General features: G+C 45.4%; 1 long non-coding RNA gene across 1 annotated transcript; it reads left to right on the top strand.

Annotated features, from left to right (window-relative positions):
- The first annotated feature begins 4,140 nt into the window (after nucleotides 1-4,140).
- Nucleotides 4,141-25,048, top strand: LOC120889853 (uncharacterized). Its single transcript, XR_005734026.2, has 2 exons — nucleotides 4,141-14,396; nucleotides 14,763-25,048. It is a non-coding gene; the product is annotated as an uncharacterized LOC120889853 (long non-coding RNA).
- The last annotated feature ends 756 nt before the right edge of the window (nucleotides 25,049-25,804 follow it).

Genomic DNA, 25,804 nt, shown 5'->3' on the forward strand with positions numbered 1-25,804 from the left:
ATAAAAGCTTCTTTGCTTCTTTAAATGACTTCATATAATAGCTGTTTTCTCCCCAGTACAGGACAGAAAATACATCTTGAATATATGACAGAATTAGAGACCATTCACTCTCCATATTTGCTTCAATGAATTTTGGAAAATAAAATGTCCACATTGAATTTTTTGACAAAGCTCCAAAGTAATTGGGACAAGCAAAACAACAAAAGTCCATTAAATGGTGCATCTACATTTATAAAAATAAAGCCTTTTTCTACCTGAATCATGGAAAAACAAGGACTATGTTTCTTTTCTATGGAAACAATTTCCTTTTAATAGAAAGAAATATATGTTTCTTGCAGTTTTCTGAATACTATTCTCTCTTTTAAAATTGATCAGATAGAAATCAAATTTTCCAATTCAGATATCAAAGAATAGTAGGACCTGGGTTTGGTACATGCTCAGCTGAAGTGACTGAAGCTTAGAACATCTTTGGTTTCCCAAAAGAACATTATGTGGATCTCCATTTAGTCAGCTCAATAATACCATAATCCCAATTTCTTTGGTGCAAAATTTCTGGCTAGTACTTTATGAGATCTTTCAAAAATATTTGTAAGCCTCACAAAAATTAATTTGAGAGAAGTACCATCCCTTTAAGATGTCATTTAAGTAAAAATAAAACTTGGGTGTTTGACATTTTTATTGTTCAGCTTAGGTGCTCTGTTCCTTTTATCCTATCCCACCCCCTCACCTGTGTTAACTTTGTTCCCGAAGATTGGTTCGTTCCTGGCCTTCCACTGAGCACCTTCACATTCCAACATGGAGTATCTCTCTTTGATAGAGAATTATATAGTAGAATGGTGTGCTCTTGCTGGTGTTCAATATTTCCAAATTTTTTTTTTTTTAAATGAAGGCTGATACTGTGAACAGCTGCATGGGTTCTCATTTCAACTTCAGCCTATTTTGGCTATTTTATCTTGGATAAGAAGCACAGTCTCATGCAGGGCAGAGAAATTTGTTTCTTGGGAAATCTCATTCACTCCTTTGGCCACACCCTTGAAAGACCAATTGGTCTCTTCTTCTAGAGCCCAAAGCAAGAATGAAGTCTGGAGGGGCCTGCAGATCCTTTAGCACTGGCTTGAGAAGGAGGCTCTGAGCATAACCTATTCCTTCATTTATTTATCTGTGTATTATTATGCAAATATTTATTGTGTATTGGAAAGATTCTGGATGTGGGGAGAAGGAGTGAATAAAACACAAGATCCTGTGGCTTTCTGATTTTTTGCTGAGATCATTTCCTTACTTTTTAATCCCCCCACCTTTTTTTTTTTGGTGCTCATTTGTAGTTTCCCCTAATTATCAGCTTGTAGGAAATGAGTGGAAGCCCAGATTCCAATTCTGTGCAAGGCACATACATTGGGTGAGACTGGCCATATGCCTTAGTTGGCACATATTTCTTTTGTCAAGAAAGGATTTGTTATGTCTTTAATAGAGACTTTAAAAAATAGTTGCAGATTTCCTAACTCTTCATCACTCATAATGGAGATTTTTCTAAAGATCATTAGTGAAAATTAACTTTGAATGTTTGACACTGAGTTTGGGCAGAAAGTTGCCAGATGAAATACAGTGTTTGAGAATTGTTTGTTGTTTATCTGAGATTCAAATTTAAGTAGGCATTTTTAAAATAAATTTTGTAATCTTATTGGATATCATAAATTTTATTAGGTGGATCAGGCCAGTAATTTATTTTTCAATAGAATCCAGGCCAAAACTGCCATCCAGGGTTGCCTTTGAAGTAAGCTGGTGGTTCTTTAGTGTTTAAGAGAATTCTATCGTGACCTTACTAAAAACTCATTCTCAAACTCCTTAAATGGTATCAGAAAGGATGTAAAATGTCCAGGAACCAGCGGCCTGGCCTTCCGAGGTCCTTCCTATGTTCAGGGATAGAATGACATTCCTGGATGTGATAATGCTCTAGAGGGGGCATGGCTTCAGGTGGATCTCTGGGTTCATGGCATAAACACTTCTTTACATAATGTTTATCTCAGAGACCAGAAGAGTTCCAAAAAAGTTTCTCTCACTTGCCAAGAAAGATCTATTTTTAAAAACCCTTATTACAAAAAAACCCCAAAAAACAAAACCCACCACTACTTAAATATCATGGCATTAATCCCTGAGGAAAGGTGTAGTATTATAAAGAAAATTGTAAGATAAAAAGATTTAGGAAGAGCTCTCATGGACTTTTCCCTCTCTTTCCAGCTGATACTGCTGAACTTACACAGGCTGGTGGCGTCCAAGACAGTCAGTCCTCAGTTTGTACGTGAATATTTCACAGTGATTTGAAAGAACAGATGTTCTCATATTTTCCCCTCTTGCAAATTTTGAAAATAATCTTTTAAAAGTATTCCAAAGTGCTTAACCTTTGCTCTGAGCTAATTACAGGTAAACATCTCCTTACCCACTAGGCGGGTTTTTGAAGAAAGTTCTTATATCACCCAATCATCAAATGTTTCTGGCACCCTGTGGAGTCTGTCTGTTGGAGTGAGGTAAGGGTTCACTCAACATAAATGCCCAGCGATGTCACTACCAGTCACTGACACTTCTTTCACACCAGAAGTAGAAGGCATGGAGGAAACCAGCCACAGACGCAAGAGTAGAAGAAATGATGAAGCCGAAGAAACAGAAGTGGGAAGACAGAGAACTCCTGTTCCAACCCTGAAATGCTATTAAGGGGAAGAAGGGGCTGTGCAGGGTGCAGAACCAGCACATCAGCAGAAACGGAAGGATGGCTGGTGCAGGCTGTGTTGAAGAGCCTAAGGGAGGAGCACTTCCACCGACCGCCCTGCTCCCTGGGAGAGCTACCAGTCCCTAGCTCCCTGCCCCCAGGTTCTGTCAGCAGGGGGCCCATCTAGACCAAACCTGCCCTTTCAGCTCTGTGATTTTGGGTCAAAAATTGAGCATCATTAATGCCAGAATGTGCTGTTTCAAACCCCAAACATTGGAGATTTCTATTTGAATTTGAGTCTCGGCTCTGTCTGGGTATCTTGGATAAATGGCTGAGGCTTTGGTCCTCTATCAACTGCAAAGCATTGTGGTGAAGATAGAATAGCATATAACCAATGCTTGGCATGCACCAGAGAATCAACGAATGCCTAGTAGGAAGGAAGGAAGGAAGGAAGGAAGAAGGAAGGAAGGAAGGAAGGAAGGAAGGAAGGAAGGAAGGAAGGAAGAAGGAAGGAAGGAAGGAAGGAAGGAAGGAAGGAAGGAAGGAAGGAAGGAAGGAAGGAATTTTAATAAAGAAAACTATTTCAGCTGGGCTGGGCCTTGTGTTTCTGAGACTCACAAACACAGGAGGGGAAGAAAAGGCTGGAAGGCCCCAAGACTCAGTGGGGTGGAAGAGGTAAGCAGCCTGACTCCTGGTGGGTTCCTGGTAAGGTGACTGCAGAGTGTACTGTGGGTAGATGCCCAAGCCAGCTGTGGCATTGCATCTCTGGGGCTATGGGACATTGCAGGATAAGTAAAAAGACTGGGAACTAAAAGTCATAACCTCTTTTTAAAGGCCCATTTTGTCAGGGCACTGAGCAAGAAAGACTTTTCTGCAGGGACCAGCAGCACCATATAGATGCTTAGGTACTGAGGGACATTGGGGGGATGGTAGGGGACGCTGAATGAATGGTGAAGGCTCTGGAAGGATGGCTGGGGTACTTGTAGGATGGTGGGGGCACTTGGTATATGGTGGGGGACCACTTCTAATACCCATGCAGGAGGAGGGACAGTCATGTCCACCCAGCTCAGAGTCAGGAGGTCTTCCCTACTTAACACCATTTCAAAATGTGTAAGACCTTTGAGTTTTTGTCCTATCTAGGGGAGGCCAGGAGCCAGGAGGGTTAAATCCTGGGTCTCCCACCCTGGGTACATTTACCTAATTTGCAAAATAAAGGTGGCCTTCTTTGCATTCCTGGAGGTGGCACTCTTTGGACAGCTACAGGCCTTCTGTCTGCTTTTCCCTGTCAGTTTCCTCACCAGCACTCTCTCCTCTGGGCCTTCTCCCCTGGACCACAGCTCCCAGACCCTCCTTCCTCTCCTTCCCTGCATCCTGTCTTGGACATGCATCCTGTACTGTCCCCCTTCCCCCCCCCCCCCCCCCCCCCCGCTTCACTGTGTTCAAGAGGGTCATGAAAACAACAGGGAGGAAAGGTTGTTATTCTGACACTAACTTTTTGTTCTCCATGGTTCAAAAAAGTAAATGGACTATGGCACTTTACCTACTTTGGCCTCTGTTACTGTCTCCTTAAAAGGTTCAGGTTACAATCTCTAAGATGCTTTCTAGTTCAACAGTTCTATGATCCTTGCTGACAGTTGGAAAGTATTTTGATCATATTTACAGTCACATGAAGAGACTGGAGCCACTGGGATGCCTTTGGATATCTTAACTGGTGTAGCTGACCCACCCATGTCAAGGGCTCACCCAGGAGTCCTTGGAGGGCCTGGGTGAGAGGCAGGCTTTATTCCCAGTCTCAAAGCACTTCAGGAAAGAGTGGTCGCTAACCCTGAATTGCTTGAAGATGAGAAGTTTCAGGTCAGTCCACCTCTCAAAGTGCAATTCGTTAGAGGACTTATTCAAGGTCAAACATTAAAACATTTTTAACAAGCCATCATGCACACTGAAATCACTCTTTAACAATACTCCTCCGGTCTCTTCCATTCTCTACCAGAATCTTCAATATCTTTGTGCATATAATAGGGAGGTGATAGCTTACAGGATAACCAGGAAGACTCAGACAAGGTGCAAACCTTACCTCTCATGGTTGCTGGGTGCTGTGCACAGGAAGTTCTTAGTAGAAGTTATTGCTGCTAAACATGGGCTCTCACACCTGCTGCTCCGTTCCCACCAGCAACAACCCATGAGTTCATCCTTCTTCCTATTCTTCTGGGTCCTGAAAGGATCTTTTTTTGAGAAATCGGGTTTCTTAGCCACAAACCCAGTGAGTCCAGGGGAATTGTCAACACAGTGATCCATTTCTTTGGAACTCTACTTGCATGATTTTCCATATTTAATGACATTCTACCAGCAGGATAAACATACAGGCAAGGTTGAATCATCTTTCCTCTCCCCTTGGATCAGGAACCTAAGAAAACAGGTGCAGGAAGCAGGTGGGAGCTCTGGAGAGCAGGATGTTGCTTACGCCGTGCTTATACTGCTCAAGGGCCCCAAGGGGGATGTGGGAGGGAGGAATAAGGGGGCTCTTCATCTAACTGGGGGCTCCTCTCTATAATGACAGCAGATCTGCAGACAAGGGGCACGGTATGGGGCACCTGCCTGGAAGCAGTTCTCCCAGAAGCCCCTTTCAATCAAGACCAGGAAGAAGCACTTTCCCTAGCAGTGGTTGAGAGCATTTGGGGGGAGCCACAGCACTCTGCTGGATTGCCCAGAGATGGGGGGTACCACTGTAGGAACCTACAGGATTTGGCTGTGAAGGGAGTGAATTAAGTTCACGTCCCACAAGGGCAGCTTACTCTTGTGGGGAGAGGAGAAGAGGGGAGTCCCCAAAGAATCTCTCTTTGAGCTCTTTTAGAAAGCACAAAGTTTCCCAGATTGGATGAGAGAAAAGAAAAGAGAAAATGTAAAGACTTCCAAAGAGATAAACAGATCTAAGCATACAAAGGGGCGAGTGGAAGAAGATGGCATTAAAAATGTATATATCCTCACCTTCTACCATCGTGGGCTTTGAAAAAAAGTACAGAAGTACACACAATGCAGAAGGATACGAAACAAATCAAAGGATTTAGCTTTAAAAAGGCCTTTGGGACTTCCGCCTAGAGACAGCACAAAGGTATTTGTAGTTCTTGTCCCTTCTTAGAAACCCACGGCAAACAGCACTGCATAAAAGAGAAGGAAAGAAAGCTCTTCATCTTCTGTGGAACAAGGGAAGGGCCACCACCTCAGAGCTCAACCTCCAAAGCCGTCTCTCCCAGGACTGAGGAATCCAGGGAAAAATGAGAGGGTTGGGGACTACCCTGGGGCTTGAGCAAGAGAGAGGTTTCCCTCAAGGTGAGGATCCACATCCTGAAGGAGCCTTTGATTAGAAAGACTAATTCTTGGACTGGGTGGCCCTCCAGACGGACAGGAATACCCCTGTCTCCAGGCCCCCACATCCTGAAGAACATCTGGGAAGTCAGCCCTGAGGATACAGTCTCAGGGCCCACCATTTCCATTATCTAGAGCAACTTCTGGTCAAGGGCACCTGCCAGAGGTGGGTGAAGGAGGTTCCAGAGGCAGCGTTTGCTGTTTGCCAGAGTCTGTGATTCAAAAGAGTTGTTGAACAGCATGGACCCAGAATCCAAAGGGAAATGAGCAGCCAGTGTGAAGGAAAGAAGATTCCGTGGAAGTGGGTTGGAGACAAGAAACCTGAACCGAAGTTCCAGACTCTCCCGGCTCACTTCTCCTGTCCCTCCTCAGACTTATCTTCAATAAATAGCTGATTGCATTAAAAAAAAAAAAAAAACAGGAAGGAACAACAAAAGAACCCACATGAGTCTTAGCTATAGGTCCTGCAGAGGCAGGAGGCATATGATTTGTAAGGGAGCCCATGCTAAGAGACATCTTAATTATGTTTGAAGCATCCAGGATGCTTCCCACTGGTGCGTCTGGTGATGCCAAATGAAAGCATTATTTCTGTTGTGAAAAAAACAGACTTGGTCATGGACTTGAGTTAGCCAAGTAAATATTTTCTTGGCAGTGTACAGCATGAGTGCAAAATGCCTATTACGCATAGACTATAATTACAGCGTTCCATTAACGTTTTCAAGTGATTTTCCTTTGGGGTATGGCGGTGGCTGGGACTTGGGAGATGTGAGCTCTGCCCGCCATCTTTGCCTGGAAACCACTAACTGATGTCTGAGTTTGGAGATTTGATAGGGACACACTGGAGTAGTGGATGGGTAGGGAAGTATGAGTTGTGGTGAGTTCACATCGAAACCTGTTGCAACTCATTGCCAAAACTTTTGGGTGAAACTGGTCTTACTAAGTTAAATGGAAAAAATTCCAGTCTCTAATCCAATTAGTTTCCAGAATTAATTTACTCAGTTTTTATTCCTGGAGCATGTTGGGTTTTGACCATCCTTTTCTTTCCCTGAGTTTTAAAAAAATAAATAATAAAAATAAATCATAGAAGGAAAGAATAGATGTTGAGAACAATTAAGCCTCTCCTAAACACAGGAGGGCGGTGATTTATCCAGTATTAGGAGCAGTTAGTGATTACTCTTCTCATTTATAACTTCTATGAGAAAAGTGGTATTATTCCCATTTTATGGATGATAAAAAAATGTAACTCATTTAAATCACACAGCTAGTAATTGAAAGAGTTGGGATCAAAAACTAATGATTACAGAATGAGTCGATTAACATCAGAAGAGTTGGTAAACTGAGCACCTGTCAGTAAGAAATGTTTCTTAAAGAGTCTACCTTTTAAATACTTTAGAGGGTCCAAGACAGAAACCTGACTGTATGCATTTTATTCAACCCGCATGCAAAAATCTTATTAAAATGGCCAGAGGACTATAATAAGAGGGGGAAATGTGCAGAAAAACAAGGAAGGATGCTATCCACTTCCTAGGGACAATGTGTTCTTTCTGTAAGTGGCAGTGGAGTCTTGTCTGGACTGAGGGGCGAGGGGGCTCTGATGAGGACAACTTGGTCACACAGCATCAAACCCGCTGGCTTGTGTGTGGTTGGAGATGAGGGCGGCCGCAGAACTTGCCAGAAGTCATCAGAGTGAGAAGGCTCCCTAGGTGCACCCTCCTGCCTCGTGTTGGCTTGTGGCATGACAAGGCGAGGCGAGGACCTAAATGTCCATCAGTTTTTAATGCAGGTTGTGCCTGGCACCAGCAAGTGGCCCTCGGAGCTGGGGTCTTCTCTGGAATCTAGCACGTTTACACCTTGGAGGTTGATGATTTACCCACTGGCTCTGGGACACTGGGATGAGTTGGAAGGAGTCCTAATGCTCCACGAGTCCTAGGCTTTTATGGGATACAGAATGAACCAAGTTATTACAAATGGCAGGGAAGCCCCCAAGTATATGGAAATCCCAGAGGAGAGAGTGCCTGTGTGTGTGGAGGGGAGGGAACTCAGAAAAGGTGACACTGCTAGACTTCAAGACTGATTTAGTAATTGTTCACCGAGGGGTCAGCATGCAGCTCTGGAGGAATAAAGGCATTGGACGGGATGAGGACATGGGATAGTGGTGGAAACACCTTGGAAGTGGAAGACACGGGGTAATGCACCCCACCAAAGGCACCCCTCCAGATCTATGGGGAAAGTCCCTAAGCCCGGGAGGTGGGGCGGACAGAATGTTCTGGGATATTCCTGGGTGCTCTGGCAGGAATCCCTATGGAGGTAATTTAGGGAAGAGGGTGGGATTGCTTATCTTTGTGGAAAAAGAAAACTCCCTGCCCAGAGAGGGGATGATGAATGTGGCTTTGAACTTGTATCTAAGGTGGTGCATCCAATCAGCCACATCCCTGGGCCAGGGAGGCAGTATTATACTGGGTGCAAGTTTCCTCGTCCGCAAGCTTGAGTGATGTGCTTATCACTCCGTCACGTGGCAGCTGTGCATTATGGGGGTCTGGCACATGCACTCCAAGTTCAGTAACTATAAATGCAATCATTGTGTTTTCAAGTTATTCTTGTTTCAATTCAATGTTTCTTTCATTATTCAACAATGACCTCTTCTGGAAAAACCAACCAACAGAGAAACAAAAAAATTTACGTTTCATTTGTACAGCGTGGGATCAGTTCCTCTGCCTTTGGCCAAGAGACCTCAAGCTATCTCATGTCACAGTTCAGTGCGTTTCCTCTGCCTGAAACTTCCTTTCTCATCAATTCTGCAATTGACTTATCCTTCAACGCTCTGCTCAGTGTCACCTCTGCCCCTGCCTATGTTCTGCATGTTCCTCTTATGATATGCACCTGTCATGGAGTACTGTCATTCCTGGATCACAACCACTGAGACGTCTGTTTCCCTGACTGTTCCTGGAGGCTCTCTTTACCTAGCACTTAGCATGTAGTAAATCTGAGCAAATATTTATTGAAGATTGTCTTGAAGAGAAACCCATGAAATACTTGGAGGAAAGTGCATTTTTTTTTTTTTTACATTCTTTGCTTTGAGTCACTATTGCACATGCTTGGCTTGGAGTTACTGTGCACTCAAAACCCAAACAAGTTCTGAAATGAGATTAATTCATGATTCATTCATTTAAGCCATTTCTGCCCGCCTTCACTCCCCTGCCCTTGTGGCACTTCTCTACTGGCTTTGTTCCAGGCTCTGGGATACGGAGATGAGTAAGGGAGTCAGTTTCTGTGCCCAAGCTGAATGAGGGTGACTTCACATCTCCCCAGGTAGTATTCAGAAGGAGGATCCATTGGCGTTTTACCTACAGTGAAGTATTGGTTTCATCTTCTGACTCTAGTATCTTTCCTTTGATGCCTGTATTTCATTGGTCTGGCCATTGGACAGGGAAGTACCAAGATTTGGATTTGGGTCCTCATGTTAGGTGTAGATAAAGATGTAGAAAGGACAGTGGTCCAAAGGGTCAGGAGACCCAGGTTCTTGAGGGAGTTTTTCTACCAAAGTTTGCATGACTTTGGGAAGTGGTCTTTTCTCCTTTGGTCTTAGTCTCTGTCAACACATAAAGAAGAGATAAGGCAGGCAGTCTTTGGGTTTTCTTCCACAAAGCTTGAGTCTTATCGTACAGCTCAAAGTGCCCTGGAATCCATCAGCAGGAGCACTTTGGGAAGATTACCCTTGGCCCACAAATTGGACCTCCCTCCTCCCCAGCTGGGTGATTGGCATCTCATCAATACAGTCATAACATCTGGTTTAGAAAACCAGAGCAATGTCTCTAAATTGACTGTCAGAACCTTATTGCTGATGGGTGAAAACCATCTCAACGTCTAAATGAAAGTCCACGAACCGGACCAACACAGCGGCCTCAGCAAGGCGGGGGCAGAATTCTGAGCATGGGGAGGTGAGTCTGTTTATTTGTTTCCTGATTCTAATTAGAGAAAGGGAAAGAGTGTCAGGAGTCTTTAGTGATTCACATCTTAATAGCCTGGTTATAATTTATTAATCCTTTTCATCAAAATTTCAGCATCCCTTTCCCCAGGAGTCTAAGACTGACTCAAATGTATTTATTGTTTCGAGGTGGGGTGTCATTAAATATTTGGCATCTCCTAAAGCTGGCTGGGAGAGCAGATCCCATACCATGTGCAGCATACAATTTCTGGGAAGGAAAGCATGAGTTGGTAGAGCGTTAAGCCGGATGAGAGACATATACAGATAGGCATGTTTATTCTTTAAAATATTTACCACCACATACTTCTCTCCCATCTTGACGACGTAGGGCCACTGTTCCACTTTCTCTGGCAGTTTCCCCTCACCAACCAAGGCCATAGTTTTCCTTGGAGGGAAGCATCAGCATGAATAGGACATGCGCCATGTTTTAATCCACTCAGCTGTCTTCACCTACAATGCACCCGAATATGCGGTGCCATTATTAAGGGTCTATCTTTATCACAAGTCAGGAAAGGGCTTCGGGGGTGAAAAGGCCAGGAAATTGAATCTTGGAGGCGTAAGGGTGACTCGGAATCATGACTTTTTAAGGCAGAAAAGGACCTTACAGGTTTATCCTCTTTTGAGGATGTGAACTCTTTCATGGCATTTCCTCTGAAGTGGTCCCGTCAGAGAGACCGCTCAGGATCTGTGGAGCAGCCTTCCACCACGGGGAGCTTTGCCACTAGAAAGTTCTTCCTCCCTCTGACTTAAAACCTTCCTGTCTTTAGTTTTTTCTAAGACACTCTTGGCCTCTTGATAGTAAATGGGGGAGCCAGATGAGGGGTGGAGTCAGAGTGGGACAAGGCTCTTCAACACTAGCAGCCCAGGCACATCTGCCCCACGGGTACTGTGAAGCATTAACTATTTATATTGCTATAATTTGAACATGATTTATTCCCACCAAAACTCATGTTAAAGCTTGGTCCCCAGTGTAACATTAAAGTCTGGGGGCTAGGGAAACACTTTGGGACTTCTAGAACGAGCTAAATAATCTTTTTCTTTATAAAATACCCAGCCATAGACATTTTGTTATAGCAACAGAAAATGTATTATGACACATAGGGTTTATTCTGAATAGAAGAATACATCCTCCATATGATCTAGCTTAGTTTATTAGAATTCTACAATAGATTTTAGTACTGAAGCCTCAGCTAATAGTGTCTTATTTTGACACTTTGAGACATGTCTAATCTCTTTGGTCTCCTCACGAGGAAGAAAGTGGTTGGGCCACTGCAGAATTTAGGGCTTACCTGTTTCCACTGGCCAAATACCATTTTTCCTGTCACTTTTCAAGCTCATGACTTCTGCTACAGGGGACTTTGAGACTGTACAACCTTTAGCTCATTTAGGTCACCCTTGAACTAGTACAGTGCCTATTTGTGCTCACACTGTAGACTTCCAAATTTCTTCATCGATTATCAGAAGCCTCAATGACTTTATCTCATGACATCATACATATCTTTGGGCCTTTGGTGTCTGAGTTCTACCTGTAAAAGCAGAGGCCTTTTAATGTCTTTGGTTCAACATTGATTTACTCGGTCACGGCTTGATCAGCACCCTTAGCTTTCTTATCCACTCAACTTGTCCTTGGAGAACAGAGCCTTCAGGGTCTATGATGACATGTCTTAGAAGTTCACACACACAGAGCCTTTTTCTTTCCCAATAACAAGGGATGTAGAAACCTTATGACTCATTAAAACAGATCCTATCTTTACCTTGTTCTTAATGATCAAAACCCGTTCCCTCCCAAGAGCTGTCTCATCCATGGCCCCATTTTGATGGCATTGTGACCATTTTCATGGAAGGAGCCAACACACTCACACATACATGCACACACACTCACACTAACACTTGCACTGTCCGGCTTCTAGCCATCCTGCAGACAGCTTGTCAAAGGGTCTCCAGGTTTCCCCATGGCTGAATACACTGCCTCTGGAGTCTGTGTACATCTTACACTAGCACACCAGTGAGCAGGCATTACCTGGGGAACTTCACCTTGGGCCTCCAGAAGATTTTTTATTTTATTTTTTTTTAAAGAAAGACATAATGAAAACCTCACAAGGTACAAATCCTAAGAAGCAATGTGACTGACATCAAACTTTCCATTACGTTCAGCACATTCATTTGAACAATGAGGCATAGGATGGAATCTGTATTGAATTTCTTACTAATGGGTCATTAGAGGAGATTCGTGCTGCCTGCTGTTGTCCAACTATTTTCTTAAGAGAATTATTTTCTGTTCACCACAGTGCCTGTTGCTTTGGCCAAAAAATCAAACAGAATGAGGAAAAATCTGGCCTTCAAAGGACACTGTACATTATTGTAATTATAATAGTAATAGCTATCTGCAAACAGTGACCTGAGTCCTAGGTACGTTATATACATTGTCTTTAATATTTATGTTTCCAGAAAATACATATTTTGTTGGTGATAGTGCCAAGATGGCAAGATGTTTTTCTGAGACCTGAAATCCATGAGTCCTTGATCAGCTTCCCACCTTGGCTGGCACCAGTCCAGCTAGCAAGGTACAGATGGACAGAGCTAGTCAGAAGGAAAATGTTTATTTCTACAGAGAAAGCTTTGGCACCATCTCTTCCCACCCTAGTGAGATAAGCGAGACTCTTTCTGAACAGAAAGAAAGGTCTAGTTTTGTGCCTCTGGATAGACTATGCTAAAAGCCATCCTATCTCATAGTAAGAGCCCTCATTCCCATGAGCCAAACTAAAGAAGGACACTCCCAAGGGAAAGAGGATCAAATGGAAAGAGCCTTTTCCTAAGATCTAGCATAGCAGGCTCCACTCTCCTACCTTTATCAAATTAATGGTGGAAGAGGGGGTCTCGTAAGTTTGGGCAGCCCCAGGCCCTTGTTAGCCAACTAGAGTCAGTCCCCAAAAGGAAAAAGGATCCAGTAGGGCATGTGTGTGAAAGTAAAGGTCTTAAAGCTTTTTGTTCCTCCTCTTAGAAGCTCTCTGCTGGCACAGAAAGGGTCGATGGCTGAGATGCCTGCAGATGCTCTGTGCTCCTGAACCTTGGCCTACATCCCAAATCAATGATGGCTTTCATCCTTGCCAAACCTAGACTCTTTCTCAACATGATGCCCTAAAGCATCTATATTAGATGATTGGAACTGGGGCATTTGAGATCCTTTCACTGTCATTGTCTTAGCACCCAGTAGAGCGGTGCCTGTGGTCCACGTCAGAAGTCTCCTGTTGGCCAGTTGAGGATGTGGGAAGGTGTGCTAGCTATCCTCCCCGGCGGCCAACATGCCCCCATAGTTTGATCTTCTCGCCTTAACTTAGGGATGTGGCTGTTATCCTTTGGCCAGAAAAATAAAAAGTATCAGAAAAGTCTTGTATGATTCTTCCAGAGGTGTCTTCTTCAATCCTTGCTTCTTCCTTTGTGTTTAGACCTGTAATCAATGAATGGGCAGCTCAGGCCATCTCCCTCATGGTTGACATGCTTATTAAGCCACATCGTCTCACCTGTTCTAACTTCCATCTAGAAGGATGCTTGGCCCCTTTGTACAAACAAGCTCACCAGACAGAGTTACACATTGTGCATGCCAGAATAGTAGCAAATACCCTGAGTGCTATGCCAGACAGGAAGTCTTTGCTGAGCAATCTGGGATGTGAAAATACCTGTCAACAGTATCTCTAAGAACTTCCTGCCATCAGTCCCATGCCTACAGAATATAGAAATCTCAACACATCTGGGGATCTGTGTGACTTCACTTTTCCCCTTGTGACTCATATCTAGAACAGAAGCAGACCAAGGAGCTCCATGGTCCTATTTCTCCACTTTTCAAATAAAAAGTGTCCTGGGGTCCTTTAAACAAAATGCTTATAACAAGTGACCAATCCATACATAAACCAGGACAGCCCTAGAGACGGAGATAAGATGAAGCTGGTCCCTGCCATTTGGATGCTCATAATCCCCAGAGCTGAGCTCTGAGGAGGAGTCTGAATCTCATTCAATTCCAGGTCATTATCTCCTGGAAGCTGGCATGTGCAGTTGGCATTTGATTTTGACATGAGTTTATGTTTTCCAGATGCCGCAAGTGAGTCGTGGCACAGTCATTTGTCTTGTTGACTCTTTGGCAGTTTGGAAAAGCAGGAGCGGGCTGGTGCCGGACGGGTCCACCTGGAGAGGTGCAGTGGAGGATGCCCGGGTCTTCAGATCATGAAGAAGAGACCCATTTTTCAACCAGACTCCTACAGCACATCTGGGATCGAATGGGATAAGAAGAAACAAGGGACAAAAGGAGATTTTGACATAATTTGAGATTTTTTTTCCTCCATGGCAAAGAAGGTCTATTTATTTAGTATTTCTATGAACCAATTAAAACAGAAGGAGATCCAAAATGCTAATGTGGAAGGGTGGTAGCACGTTTGGGATGTCTCAGCTGCAGTCATGGTTTGTTGCTCCTGAATGTCCATGATGTAGTCTTTAGTTTGTTGGCCACATGGTCGATAGGAGAGAACGTAACTTTAGCAGAGCATAGATTGATGGGGGTGGGGGGCACATGAAAGAGGCATTCATGAAAACTTTGGGTAAGTGGACCTCCATTTCAATGTGCCCATTGGGTCAAAGTGGCGACAGTGGAAAGGAAGAGAAACAGAGTTGCCACCATATTACTAGGACTGTCCTGATAATTTGGGATTTTGTCTCTTGCAGGTGATGCTTATCCCCCCATCAGGCCTGGCCCCGAGCCATTGGAGTAACTGGAGAGAGGTGAAAGATCAACCTCTAGAGGGCGCTGTAGTTGGCGCCTGTGGTGGAGATCAACTCAAGTTCCTGCCTGGAGCAGAACTTCACGAAGAGGGGCAGGTTGAACAATTTTGGCGTCCAGGAGTAAACTAAGAAGCCTCTGTGTGCCCTCGCAAGGCCAGTGGGACCCTAAATGACACAGGTGAAAAAGCATAAATGAGTGGCTTACTCGGGAAGACTAAGCTTTAGGGAGTGACTTGCTTTCCCTGCCCCAGACTGAGGGCCTACCTTCAGGAAAAGGTACCCTGTAGGCCAGTTAACCTGCTCTGGCCAAGGAGTCCAGCTGGGAGCTTGAATCCACACATCAGCCAGTCCAGATTCCTAGAGAACTCTGCGAAGGTTTGGGGCCATGATTAGTAATACAGAAGGTGGGCCTCTATGTGCCTTTCTTTCAGCCTTCGAGGACCCTGTTGGTCCACAACAAGTAGCTGCATAAGATCCAGAGGTTCTGAGCCTGGCTTCTGACAGTCAAAATGAACCACTGACATCTCATAGTACAGAAAGGTCATTGGCTTTCAAGTGGCAGAGCCAGAACGAAGACTGCTCCGACTCTTTCCCCCGATGGCCTGGGCGTATGTGTCAGCCCTGCCTCTTCTACCCACTGAGTGACACCAGGCCAGTGCTCCTTCTGGGCCTCAGTTTCCCCATCTGACAAATGCCTGGTTTACACAGGCCCTGCTTCAAATCTGACATTACAGGATTTGTCACATTATCACCACTCCTAATGTTTTGATTGAAGAACTTGGCGTTTTAACCTTCCTTTTTTTTTTCTTTTTTTCTCAAAGTTTCCAAATCGGGAATTCAAGCCTGTAGCCAATGAACTTTCCGCCCCCGTTATGAGAAACAATCTCCAGAATCCAGAGGAAGTTGAGGTCCAGGACTCACCCCAGGGGAGGAATCTGCATAAACATAACTCACTTTGTCTTAAAAAAAAAATGAAATCCAAAAATTTGTGACGTCCTCACCCCCCTCCCCCAGAAAAGTCAATGACTTTCAACTTCTTTTCCTTCCAAAGTCCTCACAGAATTTTAGGCAAATTAAAGCAGGAGCATTTGATCTTCTCCCCAGATGTTTTGATCACAGAAGGGCCACATATGTGCACACATTCCTGGATATTTTTAGATTTTTTACAGGATCCAAAGCTCTAACTGCTTTTTCACTCTGTGCTTTGTGGCCGCTGCTGAGAGGTACTCTGCCAAGGCAGCCAAGGCAGCGGCTGATGGAAGAGGGCCTGGCACGGGGGAGGCTTCCAAAGCAGCCTCGCTCGGTGGTGGTGACGCTTGCAGAGGAAGCTGCTCTGAGCCATTCTTGGAGACTTTGAGGCTTCAGTCCCCAGTGCCTCTCTAGCCACCAACAGGAAACACACTGCTGCTGTTTAAGAATTACAGGTTACTCAGATACTTCCTGGAAGAGGACTGGCTGCCAGTTCCTTCAAAGCCCCCACAAAACCCCCAATAAAGAGGTAGCTAAATAGAGTGGAAAAATATTGGTCAGAAAATAAGGAGACATGCTCTTGGCTGGTTACATGACCAGCTACCTTTCTCCACCCAGTCTTAGTTTCTCCATCTGCAAAATGGGGTACAGGTTAGCTTCTTGTTTTTATAAATGAAATTGTACTGGGTCACAGCTCTGCCCCAGTACAGTTCTATAAGTACCACCTGTGACTGAGTTGTAGCAGCAGAGTTGATGAGTTGCCAAAGAAGCCACATGGGCCCTTAATCTAGAATACTTACTCTTTGGTCCTTTAAGGGCAAGAAGGCATATGGCACTCACCATTCCAGGCCATTCCAGAGGTGCCCTACTACTGGCAACTCTCCTCCTATTGTTGGGAGAGATCTAAGTTAATGTGGAGGAAATCTCCAAATGTGTTTCTTGTTGTCTCCTAGTAGGCCTGAGCCTCTGATGTCCACAATAGTCACTTTATCACCCCACCTGGGAGTCCCTGACTCCTCTGCCTATTCCCCTACCAGTTCTTCCTAGAATCTCGCCCCCCTCCAAACCTCTTGCACTTAATCTTTTGACCCAGAATATGTTCTGGGCTCCCAGGCTAAGACAGGACATCATCTCATGCACCTTCTCTCTCTCCCTTGCTTGGCATCCCACCTGCACTCTCCTGCCTGTTGACTTCTGGGCTTAGAAAAAATGCAGCAGCTGCAGGGCATAGAATATGTTCTCCAGAATGGCTGCCATGGCGCCCAACAGCACACCCAGCAGTGAAGGAAAGATTGCTTTCCACGAGGGGTTCCGGGTTGTAGGAAGGAAGCTGTTAGACAGGTGTCCTCTGCTGTTTCTTTCTTGGGCTGCTATGAAGAAGGTTTTCTCTTTGCAAATTTCTAGGTACTGGACAATCTGTATTACAAGACCCTTTTGCATAGTGGTGACTTGCAAAATAACCTGCAGATCTTCCTTGTCCTGCTCCCTGACCATTCAAATTTGTACCACCCTGGTGAAGTCCTAGCAGTGTACTTATTGCCTAGGGCAATAACTACCCTGGGCTAAGGCATTGGTTGGTTTAGATATGTCTAAGGACTCTTTTAGCTCTGACATAATGGACTTAAATTTTATTTGTCACATACTTAAGGATTAAACACAATGTATATCTACCCTCCTGTATTGGACATGAAGCACCATTTAATTCTCATAGAGTTTAGTTTTTATTTAGTTTGGTGCCACAGGTCTTGATTGTTTCATTTCAAATTAGACTAGTGGAGGATATTATAATTAATATCATAGGTGGTGGTGCACTTGAGAGCAGCTTGGGAGACCGAGGCAGGAGGAGTGCAAGTTCAAAGCCAGCCTCAGCAGCTTAGCAAGGACCTAAGCAGCTTAATGAGACCCTGTCTCAAAATAAAAAGTAAAAAGGGCTGGGGATGTGGCTCCATAGTTAAGTGCCCTTGAGTTCAATCCCTGGTACCAAAAAAAATGTTAATAATATTTATTAAGATCCACAGGTACCATATAAAAACAAATAAAAAATATAAAGGTATTGTGTCCATCTACAACTAAAAGAGATATTTTAAAAAAGATCTGTATGCTAGGCCTTGAGTCAAATATTTTTAAAAAATTAAATATCTGATTATTACTCAACCTTATTAGATTCTATTATCTTCATTTTATACAAGAGAAATATGAGGTTCAGAAAGGGTAAGCTACTCATCCTAAATTGTATAATAAGTGGCTGAGCCAGGAAATGAAACAGGAATCTCATGGATTCCAAAGACCACCTTCATAATTATAGGCTTTACTATGTCTGATGTATTAACAAAAAACCCATTCTTTAAAAACTCCTTGAACAGACATTTCACCAATGAAGCTATATGCATGATAAAGAAGCATATACTAAGATGGCTACAACTAAGAAGACCAACCATACCCAGTGTTGGTGAGCACGTGAAGGAACTAGAATTCCCAGACACTGCTGGTAGAACTGTGAAACGGCACCCTTTGGAAAAGTGTGATAGTCTCTGAGACTATCCATAAACATACAACCCAGCCACTCCTCCCAGATATTTATTCAAGAAAAAGAAAACATGTCCATAAAAAGAATCGTATATAAGTGTTCATGACAGCTTTATTTGGAATAGCTCCAAACTGGCATTGACCCAAAGCCCATCAGCAGGTGAGTGGATAAACAAATTTGCAACCCTGCTACAGCATAGTGCTCAGCAATACAAAGGAATGAATTTTTGATACAGGTAACAACATACTTGAACCCGGAGATAATTGGGCTGAGTGAAAGAAGTCAGACAACAGTGAACACCTGCTATATGGTTACATTTATGTAAAGTTCTAAAAAACACAAGTGCGTCAATAGCAATGGAAAGCAGCCCAGGTTGCCTGTGAGGACCATGAAGGGGGGTTGGCAAGGGAGATGGATAATAAAGGAGCGCAAGGCAACTCTTAGGCAAGTGACATCCGGGATTGGATGTCACTTAAGGGTGTTGGTTGCATTCATTGTCTTAATTATAGGATGGTTTTTAAAAAATATATATGTGTATATATATATATATATATATATATATATATTTAGTTGTAGATGGACACAATATCTTTATTTATATTTATGTGGTGCTGAGGATGGAACCCAATGCCTCATACCTACTAGGCAAGCGCTCGACCACTGAACCCGGCCCGATGGGGATGGTTTTGTGGGAAGATATATGTCAACCCTAATCCAACCTTATACTCTAATATGTGCAGTTTATTGTAGGGCAATTATATGCCAATAAAGTTGTAAAAAGACAAAGACAAAACAGATTCTGTGAATAACTGGGCCCACAAGAAATGGCAGTGGAGAATTGTTCTTTTTCATCATCTTTTGGGGGATTGCTCAGGGAAATAAAAACCAATGGTGCAGGAATGAGCTGATCCACCTTGTTCTGGCTGATTCAGAATGGTGTAATCCAAAGAGGGAAAGGGCTGGCATGCAGTCCTTGGCAATTGGGGGGGCAATCCCTTCCTGTTCTTGAACCTGTAGGAACATCTCATTGTCCTACCTCATTCATGAAGCTGATTTGAGGAAAAGTAATTGACCTTGCTGGCAAATGTAACCCACTGAATTTCTCCACCTTCATAACAAGTACTGCAAACATTTGGTAGCAGTCCCAATCCTGGATGTCACTTGCCCACCCCAGGCAAAGTATGCCATTTTCCAAAGTGTGCCATTTTACTCCCTCTGAATTGGCTTTGCCATCTCCCATGTGGTCTCTTACAGGTTTGCTTTCAGATCCCTATTTGGCTGGTCCCTCAAGATTCTTTCTGGTCCCTTCTTTATGGGCCATTGAGGCCAGATCTGCATGCTCAGGAAGAGCCAAGAAGGAAGTTCCTTTGCTCACAGTCCCCTTAAGAAGCGGGGAGATGGACCCAGATGTCTGGTAGCAGAGACAGTCACTCAGTCCGCTTTCTCAGCACCTGTCCTGTGTGAGATCCTAGGATGGGCTGCATGCTGTGCCAAGAATGGGGAGGGGGGCAGGGTGGGAATGAGGGAAGGCTTCTCAGGAGACAGGTCGCAGCTGGACTCAGGTGCATAGGTGAGTATTTACTAGATGGAGGTGGGTGCAGAGCATTCCAGATAGGGAATGGACTCCTTTCCTTATGGGCAAGGGTCTGGGGGTATTAGGGACATGGTTTATCGTGACCAAACCCCAGCAAAATGTGAGGCTGAGGGTAAGCCAGGGTAAGTCAGAGAAGAAAATCTTGATACATGTGTCCAGGGGGTTGGGCTCCATTTGAGGGCACTGGGAAGGCGCCCAAGGGTTCTAGGCCTGGGAGTGACAGTCACAGCTCAACTCTGGTGGGTTCATTCACAGAGCTCTTCTTAAATTTCTCCAGAAAGGCTATCTTCTCTCCAGACCAGCGATCCTTGACAGCAAGGTCCAGATGATACTTTGGGGCATGTGTTGGGGGCGGGGGTCCTGTGTATTGTGGCATGTCCAGCAGCAGCCCACTGGCTTCTACCCATTGGATGACAGCAGCAGCCTACCTTCTCCCCAGTTTTGACAACCGAAAATGTCTCCAATTATTGCCAGAGGTCCCCCAGGTTTCAAAGTGGCTTCTCATTGAGAACCATTGGGCTAGAGGTGGGGTTTTGTGGCATTCTTCCCTTGAGTGTGCACACAGATGGCCCATCAAGTATTTGCCCTCTTCCCTGTCCCCGAGGCCTGGCAGCACCCGGCTTGTAGCCTTTCCCCGAGACACACTGGATGGTGCCCTTGGCTGTCTGCGCAGCCTCTTTCAGCACCTGGGACTCACGCTCCCTGCTCATGGGGGCACTGCCTGGTTCTGGCCAAGGGGAAGCAGCTGCCAGCGATCCATCCACCTCTGTGTCAGGCCAAGGCACCTAATTCCTGGTGGGGAGACTCCTGGATGAGCTTCCACCCTCAAGTCAGCTGGGACCAGTGTGGTCCAAGCCTGTTGGCCCTGTACTCTGTGTCCCTCACTTCCACTCTCTGCCAAGCTGCAGCCAGGAGGGACAAGTCAGCTCAGAAAGCCTGCCAGGGAGTGGGTACTAGCCTGGGGAGGAGGGCGGGGGTGGCAGCTGGAGACCATGTGACTGCTGGAGGCTGTGTGTGTGTCACAGGGCAGAGCTGGCCCAGGGCTCATTCCTTGGCTCTATCTGAGAAGCTGTCACATGACTCCTCTGGGGGAGCCTACATGTTGGAGACGGGAGAGGGAGGTGGGAGGAGAGAGGGAAGTGATTTTAGGATCCAGGATGGAAATATAAAATATAGTCATGAATCACAAGCCGATATTCATCACATGATGGCAGTGGCTTTGCTAATACAGAAACTGGGCTTCGGGCACACAAAAAAGTCTATCCTAGCCTCTGCCATGTGCAGGCCATGGCAGCCAAGAGAAAAGGACACCAGGATTGGAGCAGAGGGCTTCAGAGCAACTATTGGAGTGGTCGGGATCAGCCTCGCCACCAGTCTCATCCCAGATGTCATCAAAACAGGACAGGAGACCAAGCCCTTTCCTTATGTTCATTCACATGCTAACCTCACAGCAGCCCCATTTCCCAGAGAGGAAAACCAAGGTCCAGAGCAATTCCTCTGTTTTCCCTTTTATTCCTTCCTTAGGATTCCCCGGGCTGGATTTTCTTTTTTAATACAACCACCATTAGCTCACTTGACCTCAGTCTGGCCCGCAGGTGCACACCCTGGTTCTTCTTATCAAAGGGAGGTGGTGGGGGATCCTAAAATTGTCCTGCCTCTCTGGGACAGTCCTGAGGCAGGCCGCGGCTCAGGATCATGTGCCTACTGGCTTGGCATTGCAGGAGGCTCAGAGTCAGGCCGGTTCTAGTGGCTGTGAGGACAGGCTTGGCAGGTCCCTGAAAGTCCTGGAGCCTCTGTCCCTTCAGGAATGAGAGGAAAGCCCAAGGGTTCCTCCAACAGCCCTACCTCACAGGCCCCAGCGAGCCAGGAGCTTTATTTAGCAGCACTGAAACCCTACAGACCTGGACAGGACTCCTCAGCTGGTGTCTTTGCTGACCAAGAGGACAAAAGCTCGTGAGCAGGCTCTGCCCCTCCGGGAAGAGAGCCACCTGCCTCGTGCTGGCCCAGTGCTCCAACTCAAGGGCTCTCACTTTTTAAATGTTTAAAAATAGCACTTAGCATATTTAATCTCATTATATAAGCAAGATATATTCAGTGTAGAATAATTGGGAAACCCAGAAAAGTATAAAGAAGGAAATTAAAAATTCACCATAATCTCACCAATCGGGGAGAAGCACTGCTGAAGTATCGATACACAGTTTTCTCACCTATTCTTGAGTCACGGATGTGTCTGTAGCTCTAAAAAGTAAAATCAGAATCATACTCCACATAAATTAAAAAAAAAAGAGTTGTGGTATAACATACACATAAGAAAGGATAAATCCTTAATGTCATACTGCTCAGGAATTTTTTTTACATATTATATCCTAAGACCATCACTTGGAACAGATATAGAGCATTTCCAGGCCCCCTCCAAATTCATCCTGTCTTTTCTCAGCCACCAGCTATAATCCATCCCCAAGAAGTAACCAGGGTTCTGATTTCCATCATCACTGACTAGATTTGAGTGTTCTTGACCATGGCATAATTCGTTCAGTACATACTTCTGTGTTTGGCTTCCCTTGGCCAATCTGTGGCATCTACCTTAGCCCTGGCCTAGCAAAGGCACTGGAAATGGCCCTTAAAAGTATGTTGGGTGGACGTTGAGTGTCCAAGCAAATGAGTGAGCGATGGAGGAGAGAATTGGCCTTGATTGTGGTGTGGTCTCCTAAGAGCCCTTGAGTTTCCCAGTAACCACCTTATGATCTATGTGCAGAAGAAAGAGCCGGCAGGTGGCTCATGGACTCATCAGGTTGAGAATAGATGGTGACATGAACCACAGGGGGGCTGTGGGGACAATGAGGAGGGAGCAGGCTGTCCATGCCTGTGTGTCTGCCTGGCACTCAGGAGGGCCAGGCTGGTGCTGCATGAGCAGTAGGACTGGGAGTATTTTTAGAAACCCCATCACACAGAGCAGCCACTTGACACTGTGGTGGCTGCACTGTCACAGTGTCCCAGGGTTTGATGCAGAGCCCCTACCCTGGGTCAACCCTTGTGCTATGAGCTCACTACCCCCTCCTGCCCTCCTGAGCAGGTGAGCGTCATGCTCAGCAGTTTGGGGTGATGAATAGCACAAAGCGAGGGGACCCAGATATTCCTGGAGAGCACCTCTCTGAAAGTGCAAAATACCTGCCTTGTGGAGAAATGGGTGCTAGAGACCTGCACCCCAAGAAAGAGATGCTGACTCCCTGGAACTGGGCTCATAGCACAGATCTAAGCTCATGCCATCCTTTTCACTGTTTAAAGGTCCTGAGGAGGGAGAGGACCCCCTCTCCCGTCCCTCCCACCACTCAGTGCTGGATTTCCCTTGGACAGCTCTTCCGACACAAGCTCAGCTCTATTCTTTCCCTTCTTTGTAATCAATGCTCCATTCCAAGCCACCGCCACCTCTCTCCTGCACTAGCCACCTCCTTCCTCTGTCTCTGCTCTTATTCAACTTCAGCCACAGGCCAGGGGTGGTCCATAGCTGCTAGCTGGGCAATGTGGCAGACCCTGCAGGAAAGGAAGCAATATTATTGGATCAGGATGGAACCATGGTGGCAGGAGAGAGTTGCCAGGCCATGGGAGCACGAGACACAAAGAGGCAGTGTTACTGGAGCCACCCTGAGACCCTGCAGGGGGTGGCTAAGAGGTTTGATGAGAGGGACAAATCTCTGAGATATGCTGGATGACACAGGTGGGTCATCCAGCAGATGATACCAAGCAGAATTTTATTATTTGATGAAGATTCATTGCCTTTGGTTCTTTTCCTTGTGTTCATAATTAATGGACCGTGGGAGATGAAGGGAGTGGGAGGCGCTCATTTTCCTGAGTGACTGGGGAGCTGACATTGAATAGCTTTGGGAATATAGGAAATCAGTTCCCAATGAGCCACTGGGATCAAGGACTGTCCATGTTATAAACTTCTCAACCACAGATACACAAGCCTTGAACAAACTGTTAGAACAACCAGTGTTGATTACAAGGCTGTTTCTCTGGGGTGTGACCTGGCATGGTCTGTTCACGTTGTCCCTGAGAACTATGACATTGTGGATCAGCAGTATTTTGGGGCTCTTCTTGGAAGGAGCCCATCCCTCAGCTGACTAGTGCTGTCTTCCATGGGGTGATTAGTGGTCAGACATGCCTAGTCAACGGGAACAGCTTCTCAACAGGCCTCTGTGCCCATCTCACTTTGGAAGGAGGCCAAATCACAGGGTCAGTAATACCTCCTGGCCAGAGAACATGAGCCCAGCAGCTGTTCCTACCATGCCAGCCATGGGAGGGCCTCTGACCAACAGCCTCAGGGAGTGAGAGGTCCCCTGTGGTCAGTGGGGTATGTAAGTGTCACATCTTGGGTCAGAGGGAGGCCAGAGACCTTGCCTCTAGCCCCTCACACAAATATGACTAATTGAGGAAATTGGAAAGGAGCTCTTTCAGGATGGAGGATACTCCCAGCATCTCCTGTAGCCAGATGGATGGGTCCTCGGAGGACTCAGGGCCCAGGCTAAGAGAAGAGATGGAAGTTGAGAATGTTACAGTTAAATAATTCCTAGATTGCAGAACATCTTTGACTTTCATTGGCCTCTTTTGTAAAATGAGATCATGGGATGCAAACGGCCTATCATTGCAGGATGTTATATGAATCGAAGGCATTGTTTGCCACTCAGATTTTTGAGTGTAACGTTTTTATTGACAATTTGGAGGAAGATATTGGCTGCAGGTTTTTCAAGTGTGTACAGAAGACTGGGGAAGCTGGCTGAAGGCGGGGTGGGTGGAAGGAAAGCCCCAGGGCATGAAAACCATGGCTCCCCTTGTCCCTCCCCGAATGCCCTCTTGATGTGATCTGCAAAAAGCTCTGAGCTCTCCTCCTTTAGGATGTGGATCTAGTGGGTGGAGGCCAGGGATCCTGTCAGCGTTCTAAGGTGCTCAGGGTTTCCCTCCCTCAACACTGCTGACCCAGGGAACGGAGCTTTCTCCCTTAGAGGGGCTGCCTTGAGCAGTGCAGGGTGTTCAGCAGTGTTCCTGGCTTCTATCCATGAGATGCCAATGGCTCTGCTGCTGTACCTTCCTTTGTGACAATAAAGTATCCTCAGGGAACAAAATAACCCCTGGATAAAACCATTCCTTTAGACTCATTCTTTGCACTTTATTGCCTGCTTGGTAGCTCTGGTCATCAAAATGGTCTTTTAAATAAACCAAGCCTTATGTTCCTCAGACCTTTTCATACACAGACCCCCACCCCACAACTCCATTTCTGCTTCATAAAATCCTGCTCATCCTTGAAAATGCACCCCAAGCATCCCTTTCTTGAAAATGCTACCTCTGATGCTCCCAGGTAGCTGGGGTAAGCTTGCAGCCTACTTCTGGAGCCATGGCTGCATGGATTTTAAGTTTTCTCTTGTGACACTCCCTCCCACTGGACTAGAGTTTTTTGAGGGCAAGTCCTGGATCCCAGAGCCTGGTACATGGCCCTGTACGGAACGGATGCTCAGTCGGTCCTATTGAATGATATCGGTTCATGAATTGCTAATGGCTGGCCCAGGATGTATAATGTTCTAGTCAAAAAACATGGTGGTGCACGCCTATAAACCCAGTGGCTCAGGAGGCTAAAGCAGGAAAATTCCAAGTTCAAAGCCAGCCTCAGCAATTTAGCAAGGCCCCAAGCAACTTAGTGAGACCCTGTCTCAAAATTCAGCATAAAAAGGGCTGGGGATGTGGCTCAGTAGTTAAGCATTTCTGCGTTCATTCCCTGGTATGAAAAAAAAATCTGGGTCTTAATAAAGCAAAGGGCCCAGTACTCCATCCTCAGCAGCAGAGAATAACTCATCTCTTAGAGAAAGATTAAACTATTATTTTAATTAATTTCCAGGATGTTAG

This window comes from Ictidomys tridecemlineatus, chromosome 4, assembly GCF_052094955.1.
Source record: "Ictidomys tridecemlineatus isolate mIctTri1 chromosome 4, mIctTri1.hap1, whole genome shotgun sequence".
NCBI lineage: Eukaryota > Metazoa > Chordata > Mammalia > Rodentia > Sciuridae > Ictidomys > Ictidomys tridecemlineatus.